The sequence below is a fragment of the Macrobrachium rosenbergii genome, chromosome 44 (genome assembly GCF_040412425.1).
Source record: "Macrobrachium rosenbergii isolate ZJJX-2024 chromosome 44, ASM4041242v1, whole genome shotgun sequence".
Classification (NCBI taxonomy): domain Eukaryota; kingdom Metazoa; phylum Arthropoda; class Malacostraca; order Decapoda; family Palaemonidae; genus Macrobrachium; species Macrobrachium rosenbergii.
Genome location: NC_089784.1, coordinates 3,152,602 through 3,171,475, shown reverse-complemented (window position 1 = coordinate 3,171,475; position 18,874 = coordinate 3,152,602). Strand labels below are relative to the sequence as shown.

General features: G+C 35.4%; 2 long non-coding RNA genes across 2 annotated transcripts; one reads left to right on the top strand and one right to left on the bottom strand.

Annotated features, from left to right (window-relative positions):
* Positions 1-2,097: 2,097 nt before the first annotated feature.
* On the bottom strand, positions 2,098-5,408 carry LOC136829106 (uncharacterized). Its single transcript, XR_010850292.1, has 3 exons — positions 5,259-5,408; positions 4,886-4,972; positions 2,098-2,686 (listed from the first exon to the last, which is right to left on the bottom strand). It is a non-coding gene; the product is annotated as an uncharacterized lncRNA (long non-coding RNA).
* Positions 5,409-9,383: 3,975 nt separating this feature from the next.
* On the top strand, positions 9,384-15,191 carry LOC136829105 (uncharacterized). Its single transcript, XR_010850291.1, has 3 exons — positions 9,384-9,511; positions 10,243-10,336; positions 14,825-15,191. It is a non-coding gene; the product is annotated as an uncharacterized lncRNA (long non-coding RNA).
* Positions 15,192-18,874: the final 3,683 nt, after the last annotated feature.

Genomic DNA, 18,874 nt, shown 5'->3' with positions numbered 1-18,874 from the left:
CTATGAATACCCCCAACTACGGACTCGCTAAAGTTCTTGTCCGTTACTTGAACCACTGACAAATAACTCCTATACGCTAAAAAAAACTCAGCGACTTTTAAAGACAAAATTATTAAGCAGGATTCTAATTTGGTCATGGCAAGCTCCAATGCTGAATCCCTGTTCACAAACGTTCCCGTGGCAGAGACCATAGACATTATCCTAAACAAATTATTTCCCTTCGATGATTCCCTTTTTAATCATTTTAGTCAAACCTATTTTAAGCAGCTTTTAGAGCTAGCCGTGCTGGACACAGCCTTCGTTTTTAATGGTACTCTTTACAGACAGGTGGAGGGCAGTGTTGCCACATATGGAGAATTTTCCCCAGATTTGGGGAATTTGGGTTCATGATGGGGAAATGGGGAATTTGGGTTGAAAGTTGGGGAATTTTTGTTTTGGTCTTCAGTAAAACGTGTAGGCCCACATCATTTCTTTTAATATTTACTGAGAGAGGCGTGTCTTAGTATCTCACATAATTAGGCTTACCCTAATTATGAAATATTGAGGATTGTCAGGTCCTTATAAATTGATTTTTTTAATCGTAGGATTAAAAGGTAGCGAGAAAAACTAAGCCTACTGCTGCTTTCCCCCTTGCATCGATAACAGTGTAGGCCTAGCCTAGCCTATGATTTTTTCTTAAATTTACATTTCATCCCAATATCTGTTGTTAGATAGGCGATATAAGAAAGGTATATTTAACATATATTTCCTGATAATCATCGATTTCTTTTATAGGTCGACCTAGGCTATGTAAATTTTTCTTTATGTGAAATGGATTATCCGACTGGGTATTTATTTACTTAATTGCCCCCTTTCATGGAGTGCTATCTAAAAGAAAGTTATGTAAAGAAAACTAACGTTCAAGATGTTCATTATAACGAACCAAGAAATTTTGTGCCTCTGAATAAAATCAACTTGAGAGCCAAAGTTGTGGCATCAATAGCTAATGACACACATTGTTTTGTCAGAACGTCACCTTGATGCATTCCGGCAACGTTGCTTGAATTTCTTAATAGTGTAACCCAAAAAGTTAAGTATACCTAGTTTTACCAGACCACTGAGCTGATTAAATCTGTAGATATCCATTTCATAGCCCCAACCTTAAATGTGTATGATAGATCCTAGTTCTGTCTTGAAGAAAACTATTCCTTCCATTGCACCTTCAGTTTATTTCTAAATCTGATTAAACCTAATGAGATGGACCAGAACGATGGAGAATGGAGGATTCTTAGAAACAGTGAATTACAGGTTCTCTCAGGTATCAATGTCGAAGTTTTTGGCAACATGTTAGCAAAATCAAAGCTGGAGACAACAGCCCCAAGTTTCCTCTGTCATATTTTGTCTGTCTTAGTTTGCCCCATTCCAGTGCAGCTGCAGGGAGAATTTTCTGTGCTTTAAATATCACGAAGACAAAGCAAAGAAACAGATTGTCTACCAAGACAGTGATAGGACTATTGCATTCAAAACGGTGTCTAAGAAAGGAAACTTGCAGCAGCTTAAATCCAAATATCAATCGTCTTAAAAGGATGACGTCTGATATATACAAAGTATGAAAGTGACCTAGTAGAGCTTGATGAGCTGCACCTAAATGGTCATAAAAATGAAGGTAATGCTTATATACATAAAAGATTTGTTCTGTAAACTGAATTAGTGAAATTCAATTAACTTTATAGTCATATGGAGCAACTGAAACTTAGGACTACTGATCAGTGAATTTTGAGTTGTCCCGTATCATGTGACAATTGTAATTTGCAAGTATTTCGTGTATCATTTTTCTGGATTAGAATATTTTGATGGTAGATTTCAAAATGAAAATATTTTGTGAGTGAGAATTCTTTATTAAACGTTTCGACAGTTTTGTTCTAGTAATTGAATCAATCATACAGTTAAAATTCATTGGATTTATTAATTTAGCTTGGAAAACTAAATTAACTGAGCTGCATGTCCTGCATCAAATCACTTTTGTAAAATAAAGATTAAAGTTTGTGAAATCAAAGTAGCATTTTTTGTATTATGTTTTCAGAGTGAAAATTTTTTTTAGTCTCAAAATCTATTACCTAATAATTTAGTAAATTTACATGGAGGGTTGCTAAAATGTTTAAACTCATGGTCACCATGTGTGATAAACTGAAGCTACTAGAAGTGGAAGTGCATCCATAGAAGTCAATCTTAATGGTAATTCCATATACTGAGCAATGGACTGCATTTGATACAAGTCTCCTTTCAGTAAAATTCCTCTAATATATTTCTAAAACGCTAAGTGTCACAAAACTGTTGAAGAGGTTAAGTAAAAAATCTTTAAGTGAACTGTTATTATTGTACATAATCGCCATATATAGCCTCCAGCTTATTTGTAAGTGTTTTTTCTATGTTACGGTACATAATTTCGCTTACCCATTGATTATAAGTATTGGGAAATAGCGAATTTTTGAAAGATTTGGGGAAATTGACAATTTTCGGGGTATTTTAGGCAAACCGATCTGGCAACACTGCTTCGAACAGTCACAGGACATGAGAGTTCTGGTTGTCTGGGTAACCGAATTCAGAGCGCTCCGAATCCTCACAGGATATTCAGTCTTAACGATAAGCGTTGCTTTCCATTAGTACTAGTGTCGATGTTATGGTCTGCTGCAGCTACACCAAGAGCCTGTGCATAAGAAAAGTAGTTTGTTTGGTTTTAGGACATACTAAAAGCTTCAATGACATAACCTACCCTCTTAAAGTGAAAATAGCCTGTTCAATTAGTCCCAGCAGCTATTCTAAGGTTGTTATAATCAATACTATATCGTATGAGTAAACTTCCCATTAACAATCCCAGGTATTAGTACTATTGTTACTGGAAACTTGTTACTTGAACCATCAACTTTCACATCAATATTACTGCTATTGCTCCTTCAAAGTCCCAAAAAAGATAACAGGATAGAGAGTGTCATCCTTTAAGATAGATTTAATAGGGCACCAATCTTAACACTGAAACAACGGCATCTTAGTGCTACACACAACTGTGAAAGGTTCCATGCAATGCAATGCAAACACTTCTATCTGGCAACTTTCGTCCTTTAGTATCCAGTCTTGAGGGAACAAACTGCTTAACCCCAAGGGGCGAAAAATTAAGTTCGGAAGTTCAGAATAAGGAAGGGGTTCCCGAAGCAAGCTTCGGCGCTGGGGGAAAGGTAGATGAAGGTAGGGATAAATGAAAATATGCATTGATGAACTTCGATTTCAACAAAATCGTTGCGATGGGGGTGTTGAGCAAATCGACGGAACGACGTTAACAAGGCTGCCCAAATTTGAATTAATTTCCACTATTAACCAGCCCATTAGAATACCTGACAAGTCCACGACATCAGTGTTAAAAAAATTCTTTAAAATCCCAAGGGCCTAGGCCTTTTAGAAAATAGTAAAGATCCACCTTTTACAAATCTAGTTCCTATTTACTAGTGAGAATGAATTTACTAGTTATAAAGTATGTCAAGGCAGTTACCCTACCCAATTCTCAATTCTCAGCTGCTCTAATACATTCAAAATTACATCATGGCCAAACAGTATGCTCAAGTACTGTAAAACCGTCTGCTATTAATAACTTTCACTGTCAAAAGTCTCCCTAGGTCTGACTGTCGCGTTTTTTTTTTTTTTTACCCCAGTCTATTCCCAGCATCCTTAAGAGATAGACTTGAGCGTTTATCGAGTTTTGACCTTTATCCGAACCCCTGCATCTAAATAAAATTAGCACGTTCTTCACCCTATTCTATCCTATCCTATGTTTCAAGTTCCCTATCTAACTTCCCATTAAGTCCTAGCTACACGAAAACTATCAACCTTGTAGTTCTAACCTAAGAAGCTAACTGTTTGAAATTCCTGATGTGCATGGTGACAAAGCCACCATGCGTGTTTATGAACTTCCTGTTGTGCATGGTGACCAAGTCACCATGCACAACAAACAAGTCCACCTTTGCCTGGCAAGTGGCACCGCCACCCCGGCAAAGGTGGACTTGGGAAGTGGGCAAAGAATAACATACGCAAAACTCAATCATTCATAGGCAAAAGTTAATCACACAAAAAACGTCCACACACACAAACAAAAAAAAACGTCCACACACACAAACAAAAAAAACGTCCACACACACAAACAAAAAAAACGTCCACACACACAAACAAAAAAAACGTCCACACACACAAACAAAAAAAACGTCCACACACACAAACAAAAAAACGTCCACACACAAACAAAAAAAGTCCACACACACAAACAAAAAAAGTCACACACACAAAAAAAAAAAAAGGTCCACACACACACAAACAAAAAAAGGTCCACACACACAAACAAAAAAAAGGTCCACACACACAAACAAAAAAACGTTCCACACACACAAACAAAAAAAACGTCCACACACAAACAAAAAAAACGTCCACACACAAACAAAAAAAACGTCCACACACAAACAAAAAAAACGTCCACACAAACAAAAAAAACGTCCACACAAACAAAAACAACGTCCACACAAACAAAAACAACGTCCACACACAAAAACAACGTCCACACACATTATACAAACTTTCGATGCTAAAATATAACTAAACTAATAATCAGAAATAAAAATGAAATTCTTGAAAACAAAAGGTTCCAAAGCTGAAACAAATCTTGGAAAATTTCTTGAAATGTTCAAAGCTGGAAATGTTTAAATTTTAACCTTCGCAATTTTAAAAGAAAAAAACACTTAGAACTTTCAAAATTCTCAAAACTAAGGTTCTGAATTTAAAAAAAAAAAAAAATGCATTAAAAAGCCTAAACAAAATGAAAACTTAAGAGTTTTGATTCTGAAAAAAAACTAAAATACTTACTCACCCATTAATCCTGTTTAGTCACAAGGTATCGGTACATCTAAGACAACTCAACTCATTGTGGCACGCTTCTTTAACAACACACCCTGACCTGAAATAAGAATATATATTATTAAAGCCCAAAATATTCTAGCAAGTGGAAAGAACCAAAGGCTGAATACTGGTTACAATCAGCTGGGCCATCTGGTTAGTTTTAAAATACTAAGAAAAGGAGCAGCAAGCAAGGCTTTATAAATACTGATAAGCTATAAATACTGGTAAGCGTTATTACTAGATTATGGCCACTTAAGCCTACAATAACTAAAGAAAATCAACTTAATAAAACCCACATTAGGAAGGCTACGATACTGACGAGAAAACACAAAAATTAAAAAAACTTTGAAAACGTACAATGGCCCGTGAGAGAGGGAATCGTCCACGTGAAAGACTGCACATAAACCCAAACAAAGTGAACCAAAGTGAAACAAAGTGAAACCAACGATCGTCCAGTACAACACGGCCGAAATCCCGAACGCAAATGAACGAAAACGTCGAGTTAGTATCAACGAAACCTGTCCTACCTAGCCGGGGACTCGACAACAAAGAAACAAACTGTTCTTGAGGATAACAGCCAACGACCGCTGCAACTGCCTACTTGTGGGACGCCACGCTATCGCCCTTTCGCCACCGAAGAAGTTTGAGGCGATGATCAGAAAATCGGCAGAAATTATTATTATTATTATTATTATTATTATTATTATTCTTATTATTATTTTTATTATTATTATTATTATTCTTGAGAGTTATTATTATTATTATTATTTTTTAGCGAATTATTATTATTATTATGTATTATGGAGATTTGCCATTTACTCTTCCCATCTTAAGACTTAATCTGTGTTTGGTCTTTATTATTATTATTATTATTATTATTATTATTATTATTATTATTATTATTATTATTATAGTTGCTACTGTTGTTTTCAGCAGTGCTTGGGCACAAGGGTTCATGAATATTACTTTTTACAAGCGTACGTAATTTAGTATACTGTATTGTGTTCATCTTAAAGGTGCGTAGGTTCGTGATCTACTGCGGTAAAAGGTCACCTTCAGCGATTTGCCATATGGATTCAAGGCTTGCAGTGATAAATATATCCCAAAATTTTGGGGAAGTTGAGAAGGTAGGAGGACAAAGTGGCATTAAATAAATCATTTATATCTGTCGCAAGTGATATAATTAGCGGCTAACTCGAACAGTGGTCAGTGAATTTACTGAAACCAGATCATATTGTTCGATCATGACATTGGAATCCTGTTTCGATATTATTGTGTGGAGCTATAAAAACAATTATCATTGAAGATTATATATATATATATATATATAAACTGTGTGTGTATATATATATATATATATATATATTATATATATATATATATATATGTGTGTATATATGGAGCTCTTAAAATATGATCATGGAATATATATATATATATATATATATATATATATATATATATATATATATATATATATATATATATATATATATACATACTATATATATATATATAAATAAATATATATATATATATATATATATATATATATATATATATATATATATACATTTATATATAATATATATAGATAGATAAATAGATATTAAGCCACCAATAAACTTTAATCTCCAGTTCACTACACCTCGGGCATAACTTAACTTACATCCAACGCTAGGTGCCAACTCTTGGCCTTTGGACTAAATTCTTGAATCTTACCTATGGCATTTAAGGCGGCATTTAAGGCCTCGTCCACACGACCGGTTATCGCCCGGCTACGCTGGTCCTTCAACCGGCTCCAGTTCCCTTGGGTGGCCGGTAATAAAGTCACGAGAAAAAAAGTCACAGAAAAAAAGTCACAGTTTTGGCCAGGAAAAAAAGTCACAGGAAAAAATGTCACATTAATTTATGGTGGCCGGTAATAAAGTCAGAAAAATTCACAATATTTCTTGGGAGTCATTATCTTTATGATATTTATAGTCTTTTGTTTATGTTTTACGGTAATCCCCAACGGGCTTGTACTAAACACGCTGCAAATACCGGGTTAAAAAAAAATCCCCAACGGGCTTGTACTAAACACGCAGCAAAGGTGGATATATACCGGGTTAAAATCCTTGGGGGACACTATCTAGGAAAGATTAATGTGACCTTTTTCCCTGTGACTTTTTAACCTGGATTCGTCAACAATTCTTTACCATATTTCTACGGACTCGCCAAAACCCATAAGCTAGGAAATCTCTTACTCCCAGTTTTGTGAAATTAAGTCTCGTTCATTTTTATTCTATCAGAAACTTGGCAGGTTTGCTGACACATTTCCTAGGTAGTTTATAAAAGACGCAGAGGACTCTATTCAGAAATTCTATAAATTAAATGTTACAGTGAACGAAATAACGCTTATAAGCCAGGACACGGAATCATTATTCACAAAGGTTCCTGTAAACGACATTCTGAATTTCATAAGGGAAAAAATCAACGCCTTACAAAGACCTGTTTCCTCTGGGCAGTAAAAAAAAAAAACAGTTAAATTAATCAAGCTCCGTGTAACCAATAACATGCCCTCTTTTAACTGAAAGGTTTACAAAGATTTGAATGCGGGATAGGCAGCCTGCTATTCCTCTTTAAGCCAGTGTCTGCATGTACGTTAACGACTCAATCCCAAAGTGGTTTTGGTGCGACACGTTGATGACCTTTTAACGTTCTGGAATAATAGTTGAGAAGATTGTGATATCTACAGTATTTGCAGCAACATGAATTCACTTCTAGCATTACGTTCAAAACTGAATGAGAAAAGGACAGGAATTACCTTTCTTAGATATATCAACAGGGAATCATTCAAGTACAGTTTCAACGTCTATAGAAGACCAACGTTCTCTATTTCCTGCATTCATTTCCTAACTACCATGACATTGCAGTTTCAGCGAAGACTGAGGTATTAGTGTAATATTTTCTCGGAGGACCAGGAACCTGTTCTGACGGTTACATAGACAAAGGAGTCGATTTCATCTGTAAACAACTGAACTAGCTGCCTCGCTATGTCGGCGGAAAAGCCATCAACCAACTAATGGGTATAACAAAACAAGGGATATACCAGCAAAATAAAACTCCCATACACATAGGCATTAAGAACATGTCTATAGGAACATGAAACCTGACTACCCTTCTGCTTTCAAAATAAAAGAGAATTATGTCCATACAGCAGAGTTGATATCAAATTACACCTTTCTTGATGGGTCAGTGGTCAAAAGTCACTGTACATTACCCATGGCTAAAAGTACGACATTGTTTCTAAATAAAAGCAACGTTTCGAATACCACTGGTAACGAATCACTTGTCAGTTACAATTCTTCTGGTTGTAAGCTATTCGTGAGGTATGGTGAATTGGGCAATAAACGATATTTGTGGCTTAATATTTATCTATCTATCTATATCTACATATATATATATATATATATATATATATATATATATATATATATATATATATATATATATATATATATATATATATATATATATAATCCTCATGATAATAGTTTTGAAAGCTCTACATAATAATATCGAAACAGGATTCGAATATCAGGCGATGATCGAACAATATGATCTGGTTTCAGTAAATTCATTAACCACTGTCCGAATTAGCCGCTAATTATATCACTTATGATAGATATAAATGATTTATTTAATGCCACTTTGTCCTCCTACCTTCTCAATTTCCCCAAAATTTTTGCGATATATTTATCACTGCAAGCCTTGATTCCACATGAGAAATCGATGAAGGTAACCTTTTACCGTGGTAGATTACGAACCTACGCACCTTTAATTAGCAATAATAAATTTATTTATAAAAATGACCTTGCATTCATTGGTGAGTCAATAAGCTTACCGTTGAATCACCTTAACAAAAGTGCTCTATACAAAAGTGTTCTATACTATTTTTGTCTACTCTTTGCCACAACCCTGTCGATGACCATGTCATTGTGACGCCATGTTACATTAGCTAATAATAATGGTAATAATAGCCTTTATTTCAGCTCCAGGCCTTATACGATGAACGATAAGATGAACACAATACACTATACTAAATTAAGTACGCTAGTAAAAAGTAATATCCATGAACTCTTATGCCCAAGCATTGCTGAAAACAACAGCGACAACTATAATAATAATAATAATAATAATAATAATAATAATAATAATAATAATAATAATAATAATTCCAGATAGAGACCAAACACCGATACATAGTTCAGGTAGCTTGCTAAAAAGGAAGAGTAAATGTCAAATAATAATAATAATAATAATAATAATAATAATAATAATAATAATAATAATAATAATAATAATCGATAAAACTTCTCCGGCGGCGAAAGGGCTATAAAGTGACGTCCCACAAGTAGGCAGTTACAGCGGTCGTTGGCTGTTATCCTCAAGAACAGCTTGTTTCAGTGTTGTAGACTCCCCGGCTTGGTGAGACAGGTTTCGTTGACACTAACTCGAGTTTCCAGTTCAGTCGCGTTTGGGATCTCGACCGGTGAATCAAGGGTCAATCATTGAGCGAATGTTTGGCGTGAAGGAGTTCATCAAGGTCTGATGGGTAGGTAAGTGGATACTATAGTTTTGCGTTTTATACGTATCAAATATTGTTTATCGATTGTGGTACTTTTGAGTTAGGTCGTATGGTTGTCATATTGAAGTTTTCCGTTTGCGGGTTTTGTGTCTTAAAATGTTAGGTGTTTTCTTATTTTTTTGTCGTAAATTCCAACGATAATTGTTCAAAATGCTTAGTATGTTAAGCATTGTTGTATTAGATTTTTTTGTCGTAAATTCCTACAATAACTGTTCAAAATGTTTAGTATGTTAGGTATTGTTGTAGAGTGCTCATGAACATATTTGACTAAATTTCGAAGCCTGTTTATTACTAAGCTGAACTAGATTGCTTTGAGTGATAATTCTATGCAGTTTAGTTTTATACTAGCAATCTTGTGCAGTGCTACGGATGTTTTCATTTCAACTTTGTTGCTATAGAGCACATCTTACGATGCAACAGGATTTAAAGTTTCTTGAGGATTAGAGAGGTTTAATTAGGCTTCCATAGCCTTCCTAGTATGGGGTATTTTAAGTTAAATAAACTTTCATTATTGTGGGCTTAAGCTGGCAATAAACTAGTAATAACGCTTATCAATATTTTTAAATCCTTGCTTGCTGCCCCTTGTCTTAATATTTTAAAGCTTATCGGATGGCCGAGCTGATTGTAACCAGTAGTAAGACTTTGGTTTTTTCCACTTGCTAGAACATTTTGGGCTTTTAATATATATATTTTTTCAGGTCTGTCAGGGTGTGTCGTTAAATAAGCGTGCCACAATGAATTGTTGAATTGTCTTGGATGTACTGATACCTGATGACTAAACAGGATTAATGGGTAAGTAATTCTTGTTTGTTTTTTCTTTAGTTGAGTGACTTGAGCACCCCCGAATATTTTTTATTTTTTTTTTTATCGAAACTCTTGTTTTCATTTCAAGTTTAGGCTTTATTTTGATGCATTTCGTTTTTTAGTTTTGAGAATTTTGGAAGTTTAATACTTTTATTTTTTTTAAAATTTTAAAGTTAAAACTTCCAGTCTTGAACATTTCAAGATAAAAATTATTTTAGCTTCAGAACTTTTTCTTAAGAGTAAATTTTATATAGTCAAATTTATATAGTCAAATATTTGAGCATCAAAAGTTTGTGTGGAGGCTTCAGAACTTTTTTTTTTCGAGTATTTAATTTTTATTTATTAAATATTTTAGCGTGAAAAGTTTGTGCGTGGAGGCTTTTGTTTAATGTGCGTGGAGGCTTTTGTTTAGTGTGCGTGGAGGCTTTTGTTTAGTGTGCGTGGAGGCTTTTGTTTAGTGTGCGTGGAGGCTTTTGTTTAGTGTGCGTGGAGGCTTTTGTTTAAGGCTTTTGTTTAGTGTGCGTGGAGGCTTTTGTTTAGTGTGCGTGGAGGCTTTTTGTTTTGTGTGTGGAGGCTTTTGTTTAGTGTGTGTGGAGGCTTTTGTTTAGTGTGTGTGGAGGCTTTTGTTTAGTGTGTGTGGAGGCTTTTGTTTAACGTGTGTGGAGGCTTTTGTTTAACGTGTGTGGAGGCTTTTGTTTAACGTGTGTGGAGGCTTTTGTTTAGGTTGTGGAGGCTTTTGTTTAAAAATTTAAGGCTTTTTTTAACCTTGTGGAGGCTTTTGTTTGATGGAGGCTTTTGTTTAATTTGGAGGCTTTTGTTTAAGTTTTGTTTAATTTTTTTTTTTTAGAATTTAAAGTTTTTAAAAATTTATTTAAACTTTTGCCTTGTGGTTTGATCTTGTAATTTCAGTTTTAATTTCAGTTTTGTTTTTTAGAACTGTAAACTTTTTAAAAATTTAAACTTTTGCCTTGTGGTTTGATCTTGTAATTTCAGTTTTGTTTTTTTTTTTTTTAGTATTTATTTTATGTTAGTGGATTTAAACTTTTTAAAAACTTAAATATTACTTAAACTTTTGCTTTGTGGTTTTCTCTTAATTTAAGTTCAGTTTTGTTATTCTTTGCCCACTTCCCGAGTCCACCTTTGCCGGGGTGGTGATGCCACCTGCCAGGCAAAGGTGGACTTGCTTGTTGTGCATGGTGACTTGGTCACCATGCACAATGGGAAGTTCAAAAACAAGCATGGTGACTTTGTCACCATGCACATCAGGAATTCCAGACCAACCGACTAGGTAGAACTGCAAGGTTGATTGTTTTCGTGTAGCTAGGACTTAATGGGAATTTAGATATGGAACTTGAAATACAGGTTAGGATAGAGGGTAAAGAACGTGCTAATTTTATAGATGCAGGGGTTTGGATAAAGGTAATAAACGCAGTCTCTTGAGGATGGTGGGAACAGACTGGGGTAAAATACGCGTCGGTTAGACCTAGGGAGACATTTGACAGTTTAGTTATTAATAGCAGAGGGTATTACAGTACTTGAGCCCTTTGTTTGGTCATGAGATGTAAGTTCGAATGTATTAGAGCAGCTGAGAATTGGGTAGGGTAACTCGGCTGAGAATTGGGTAGGGTAACTGTCTTGACATACTATTACTTACAATTTCATTCCCACTAGTAAAAAGAACTGAGGTAATTGGTGACCTTAATGATTTTCTAAAGGCCTAGGCCTGGAATTTTATAGGGTAATTTTTTTGACACATGATGTATGGGCTTGGTCAGGTATTCTATTAGGCTGGTTAAAAGTGGAACGGGTAATTCAGTTTGGGCAGTCTTGTTAACGTCGTTCCGTCAATAGGCTCAACACCCCCAGGTCTTCTTACTTTTAAAGAATTTTTTTGTTAGGAAACAGACAGTTCAGATTGCGTTGCATATTTTCATTGTACCTTCATCTAGGCTTTTCCTCCAGTGCTGAAATTGTTAATTCAGTTTGGGCAGTCTTGTTCTCGGGTCGTTCCCTTTATTCTCGGGCACGAACCCCTTTATTCTCGGGCACGAACCCCTTTATTCTCGGGCAAAGCTTTTATTTAGGAAATAGAACAGTTCAGATTTATTCTCGGGCAGATTTTATTTCGGGCACGAACCCCTTTATTCTCGGGCATCTACTTTATTCTCCAGTGCACTGAACCCTTTATTCTCGGGCACGAACCCCTTTATTCTGAATTCCCCAACTTAATTTTTCGCCCCTTGGAGTTGTACAATTTCAGTTCTCCATAATACTGGAGACTAAAGTACGAAAGTTGCCAGATGGTAGGGTTTGCATTGCACGGCACCTTTCATAGTTACGTAGCACTAAAGTTAGATGCGGTTGTTTCAGTGTAAGATTGGTGCCCTATTAAATTTATCTTAAAGGATGGCACTCTCTATCCTGTTATCTTTTTGGGGCTTTGAAGGAACAATAGTAGTAATCCATGGGATTGTCAATGGGAAGTTTACTCATACGATATAGAATTTATTTTAATAACCTTAAAATAAACCAAACAAAAACTTTCAGTTTTCTTCTGAAGATGGAAAGAGAAACCCACACGATTCTTGTGTATAACTTGTTTACTGGTAAATATTTACATAATACTTTGATCTCGAGCACTTTCAGGTCCTAACTGTGACCCTTTTTCAAGAGATAAGGTAGTCAGGCTGGTTCAAGGCCCAGCAATCTTCTGGAACTTCTTCTCTCTGTGCTGTCATTTATATGATGGCTGTCCTGGTTTCCATTCTCTTGAGAGTTGTTAATCTCCTCCTGTTGGTTTGATATCCTGATCTGATGGTCAATGGTATTAATCCTTGTGGTATGTGAGTAGCCACCATCGGTCTGTTGGGCAGGAGACCTAACCTCCAGGTCAGAAGGGTCGATCTTAGCTTCTTTTAACATTAAAGATTGGCTTATGGGATCTTCTGAGGTAAATCCTTTGTTTCCTTCTATCACTTTAATCTGTCTGATGAGTGCCCCTTCCACTACCCTCCTATGACTGATGTTATTGCTTTTGTATAAGCTTTTGTATATAAGCCTACTGTTTTTAAAATCCATCCTATGGTCCTTTTTCCAACAATGCCTAGCTATAGCGCTCCCCTGTGAGTAGAGTTGTACTGCCCTCCTGTGTTTTCTTGGGTTCTAGTCCTTATTCCCCTACCTGTTTCACCCTCATATTTCTCCACAATTGTTGCAATTAATTATGTATACTCCTCCTACATCTGCATTACTATCTCCTTCCAATTTATTTTTACATTGTTTTTTACGGTGTTGTCAAAGGTATACACAAATTTATATTTAATTTCTTTCATTGTTTGATGTATTTTGTTTCATTTTAGGCACATAAGGGAGGGAAACTATTTTCTTTTCTGTATTCCATGTAATCTCTGCATTTTTCTTGTAAAAAATTCTCCTAGCTTTGTTGAGTGCCTTTTCTGAACCATTCCGGGTATGGTTCGGAAAAAGGGCACTCGGCAAAGCTAGGAGGGTTTTTTACAGGGAAAATGCAGAGAGTACATGGAATACAGAAAACAAGAAAATATTTCCCTCCCTTATATGCCTAAAATGAAACAAATTACATAAAAATGAAAAAATTAAATATAAATTTGTGTATACCTTTGACAACACCATAAAAAAAAATGTAAAAATAAATTGGAAAGAAGATAGTAATGCAGATGATGTAGGGGAGTATACATAATTCCAACAATTGTGGAGACAAAATGTGGGTGAAACAGGTAGGGGAATAAGGACTAGAATCAAAGAACACAGGAGGGCAGTACAACTCAACTCACACGGGAGTGCTATAGCTAGGCATTGTTGGAAAAAGGACCATAGGATGGATATTAAAAACAGTAGGCTTATATACAAAAGCTTATACAAAACATCACATCAGTAGGAGGGTAGTGGAAGGGGCACTCATCAGACAGATTAAAGTGATAGAAGGAAACAAAGGATTTACCTCAGAAGATCCCATAAGCCGATCTTTAATATTAAAAGAAGCTAAGATCGACCCTTCTGACCTGGAGGTTAGGTCTCCTGCCCAACAGACCGATGGCGACTACTCACATACCACAAGGATTAATACCATTGACTATCAGATCAGGATATCAAACAGACAGGAGATTAACAACTCTCAAGAGAATGGAAACCAGGACAGCCATCATATAAATGACAGCACAGGGAGAAGAAGTTCCAGAAGATTGCTGGGCCTTGAACCAGCCTGACTACCTCATCTCTTGAAAAAGGGTCACAGTTAGGACCTGAAAGTACTCGAGATCAAAGTAATAATGTAAATATTTACCAGTAAACAAGTTATACACAAGAATCATGTGGGTTTCTCTTTTCAACCTTAGAATTGCTGCTGGGATTAACTGAACAGGCTATTTTCATTTTATAAGGGTAGGTTATGTCATGGAAACTTTGTTCTAAAACCAAACAAACTTTTCTTGTGCACAGGCTCTTGGTGTAGCGGCAGCAGACCATAACATCGACACTAGTACTAATGGAAAGCAACGCTTTAAATTAAGACTGAATATCCTGTGAGGATATGGAGCGCTCTAAATTCGGTTACCCAGACAACTAGAATTCAACTTGAAGCTATGCATGTCCTGTGATTGTTCGAAGCAGTGTTGCCAGATCGGTTCGCCTAGAATTTCCCGAAAATTGTCAAAATTTCCCCTAATCGTTCAAAAATTCCCAGTTTCCCAATAATTCTTATAGTCAATGGGTAAGCGAAATTATATACCTTACTAACACACACAAATTGCAAGTAAACTGGAGGCTATATGCCGATTATGTACAATAATAACCATTCACTTAAAAAGATGCTTTATTTACCTGTTCAACAGTTTTCTGTGCAACATTTAGTGTATTAGAAATCTTGTAGAGGAAATTTACTGAAAGACGCGTATCAAATAGTCCATTGCACAGTGTATGGCATTACTATTAAGATTGACTTTATATGACTTTATATGGATGCATTTCTAGTAGCTTCAATTTATATCACACCTGGTGACCATGAGTTCAAACATTTTTTTAGCAACACTCCATATAAATTTACTAGATTATTAGATAACAGATTTTGAGAGAGAATTTTAACTATGAGAACATTAAATTTTGGATTAGCAGCTAAATACTTTTTCATAAACTTCGAATCTTGGTTTCACGAACTTCGAATCTTGGTTTCACAAACTTCGAATCTTTTACAAAAGTGAATTGATGCAGGACACGCAAATCAATTAATTTAGTTTTACAACCTGTTATTAAATCCAATGAATTTTAAGTATGATTCAATTAATAGAACAAATATTCAGTCGAAAAATTTAATAAAGAAAGAATACTCTCAAAATATACTGATTTTGATATCTACCATCAAAATATTAATACAGAGAAATGGTACACTAAAAAATACTTTAAAAATTACTGTTGTGAAATATGGGACAACACCCAAAATTCACTGATCAGTAGGCCTAGCTAGGCATCACTGGCTCCATATGACTAGAAAGTAAATTGAATTTCACTTATGATTCAGTTTACAGAACAACAATAAATCGTTAAGTATATATGCATTACGTGCATTTTTATGACAACTTAAATGCAGCCCATCAAGCTTTACTCAGACAATTTCATCCTTATATTTATCAGACGTCATCCTTTGAAAGAATTTCGGATTAAAGCTGCTGCAAGTTTCCTTTCTGAAATACCGTTTTGAATGCTTTAGGCCTATCAATGTCTTGGTAGACAAACTGTCTCTTTGCTTTGTCTTCATGATATTTACAGCAGAGAAAATTCTCTCCGCAGCTGCACTGGAATCAGACAAACTAAGCAGACAAAATACAACAAGAGAGGAAGCTTGGGGCTGTTGTCTCCACCTTTGATTTTGTAACATGTTGCCGAAAAACCTCAACATTGTTGAAGGAACCTGTAATTCAGTGTTTCTGAATACTCCATTCTCCGTCGATCTGGTTCATCCCAATAGGTTTAATTAGATTTGAAAATTAACTAAAGGTGGAATGGACGGATCAGTGTTCTTCAAGATAGGACTAGGGTTTATACATTTGTTCAAGGATGGGGCTACGAAATGGGAATCTAACAGATATTTGGGTTTCACATTCTGTTAAGAAATTAGAGCAACGTTGCCGAAATGCTTAAAGGTCACGTTCTGACAAACCATGTCATTAGCTATTGCCGCCACAACTTTGCCTCTCGAGTAGATTTTATTGGAGGCACAAAGTTTCGTGGATCCTTATACTGAACACCTTGCACGTCAGTCTTCTTTGCATAACTTTTAGATAACACTCCATGAAAGATAATGTATCGTGCATTAAAGGGATCTGGGACCCCTCAGACTGTTTCTTCTTGTTAAGGTCGTTAAAGAGAGGAAGTACAAATTCTGAAAATTGTAAATACAACTTATTGACTGGGTCATTAAGCATTAACAATATAGACTCGCCTACTAACACACTATCACCTAAAACTGCATTTGTAAGATAGTTTCAATGCATCATACTGCTCCAATAAGCGAGACACAATGGCTTGAAGTGAAAGCCAACGAGTCTGACTCGGGTGGAGTAATTTGAGGCCTTACTTGTACAAAATACTGAAATTCTTTTAATTCAGACAGGCGCTTCGGACTTGACATGAAATAATTATACACATCCGTTGCTAGCTGCTCAACTGACTTAGGTATGCTACTGCATGCATAAGAAGAGCACAAATGAAAAGACCGATACATTTAAAAACATAAATCTGGAATGTCTTTCCTGATTAGCAAATAAGTCAAAATACAGCAGGGGGTAAATGTTTACTTTATTGCCTCCCCCGAATTCGGCTGGGAAACTGTTTTTCGTGTGTTTCAGACAATTCTAAGGCACTTTTCTTCCATATAAAACATTTTTTGACTAAACTAAGCTGAGCAGAGCTAAGCTAAACTAACCTAACCAGACTTACGTCAATAAAACATTACCGTGTGCTATATGCTAGATAGGCCTAATTGGCTATAAATAGCAGATTAGTATGGCACTTGAAAGGGGTATATCTCATTATCGGCAAATTTGCGACGGAAATGTCATAGAAGAAAAGTGTCTTAGAATTGTCTGAAATATAAGACAAACATAGTTTCCCTTCAGATTTCGAGGGAGGCAATAAAGTAAATAAATACCGACAGGTATAATCCATTTCACAGAAAGAAAAATTGACATAGCCTAGGTCTACCTATAAAATAAATCGATGATTATGAGGAAATATATGATAAATATAACTTTCTCTTATATCACCTATCTAACAACAGATATTGGGATAATGTAAATTTAAGAAAATCAAATCATAGGGGTAAGCTAGGCTAGGCTAGGCATTCACTGTCTGTTATCGATGCAAGGGGGGGCGGGGGAAGCAGCAGTAGGCTTAAATTTTTCTCACTATCTTTTTATCCAACAATTAAAAAAAATCAATTTATATAGCCTGACAATCCTCAATATTTCATAATTAGGGTAAGACTAATTATGTAAAGATACTAAGACCCTCCTCTCTCAGCAAATATTAAATGATGTAGGCCTAAACGTCTTACTGACCAGCACTTTATATGCCACTAATTTTTCATAGCCACGGAGATAGTCATGATATAATGGCAGAAACATCAGAAATGGCTGAGAATTAAATAAAACAGCTAAGCATTCACCTTCAAATTACCTCCAGAACTTCATCTCCTAGTATAACAAATTATACAGAAAACTTATGAAGTGTAGCCTTCAAAAGATAGATGCTACAAGTGTACCAGCAATCAAAAAATAAGTTGTCTGTTAGAGAAACTATGCTAAAAACCCTCTTTTGGAGTGAAATGGCATAGGCATCCTTGACGTTCATCAAGAAGCTGCTGTCACCAAAAATGAAACCACAGTGAGAATGCAATGCCTATAAGAAAGGGACCTAAAACTAACAGTACTAAGGTGTCCCTAAGAGTGTAATGGGAAACTTTATTCAAAGTTTCCAGAATGCTGACAAGGGTGAAATTAAGAAAGCCCGTGAGTATCCATCCACCTCAGTAGTAAATGAAGCTAAGTTGTGAAGGACTGTGGCAGGCCTCTCGGATCTCTCATCTCCAGTCAGATTTCTTCATTAAATATTTATCTTTATTTTATGGCAACGCTTAATTTCACATACAATTGTAAATGTATTGCAAAAGTAATAATACCATTAAGACAGCCATGAAATTATGGCAGAAACAGCAATCGGTATAAGAAGTCATTAGAGTGAAGGGCTAACTTTGCATATCAGAAAATTACAGAAAAAGGAATAAAATGGTCTTAAAAAAATATATATACCATACGTCCATCAACATCCAACAAGAATTGCCTACATAAAAGATTATGCGCGCACAAATACAAGTAAGTAATTTACTTCATTTACTTCAGAGGGACACGTTCCCATGTATTCGATTCAAGATATATATATATATATATATATATATATATATATATATATATATATATATATATATATATATATATA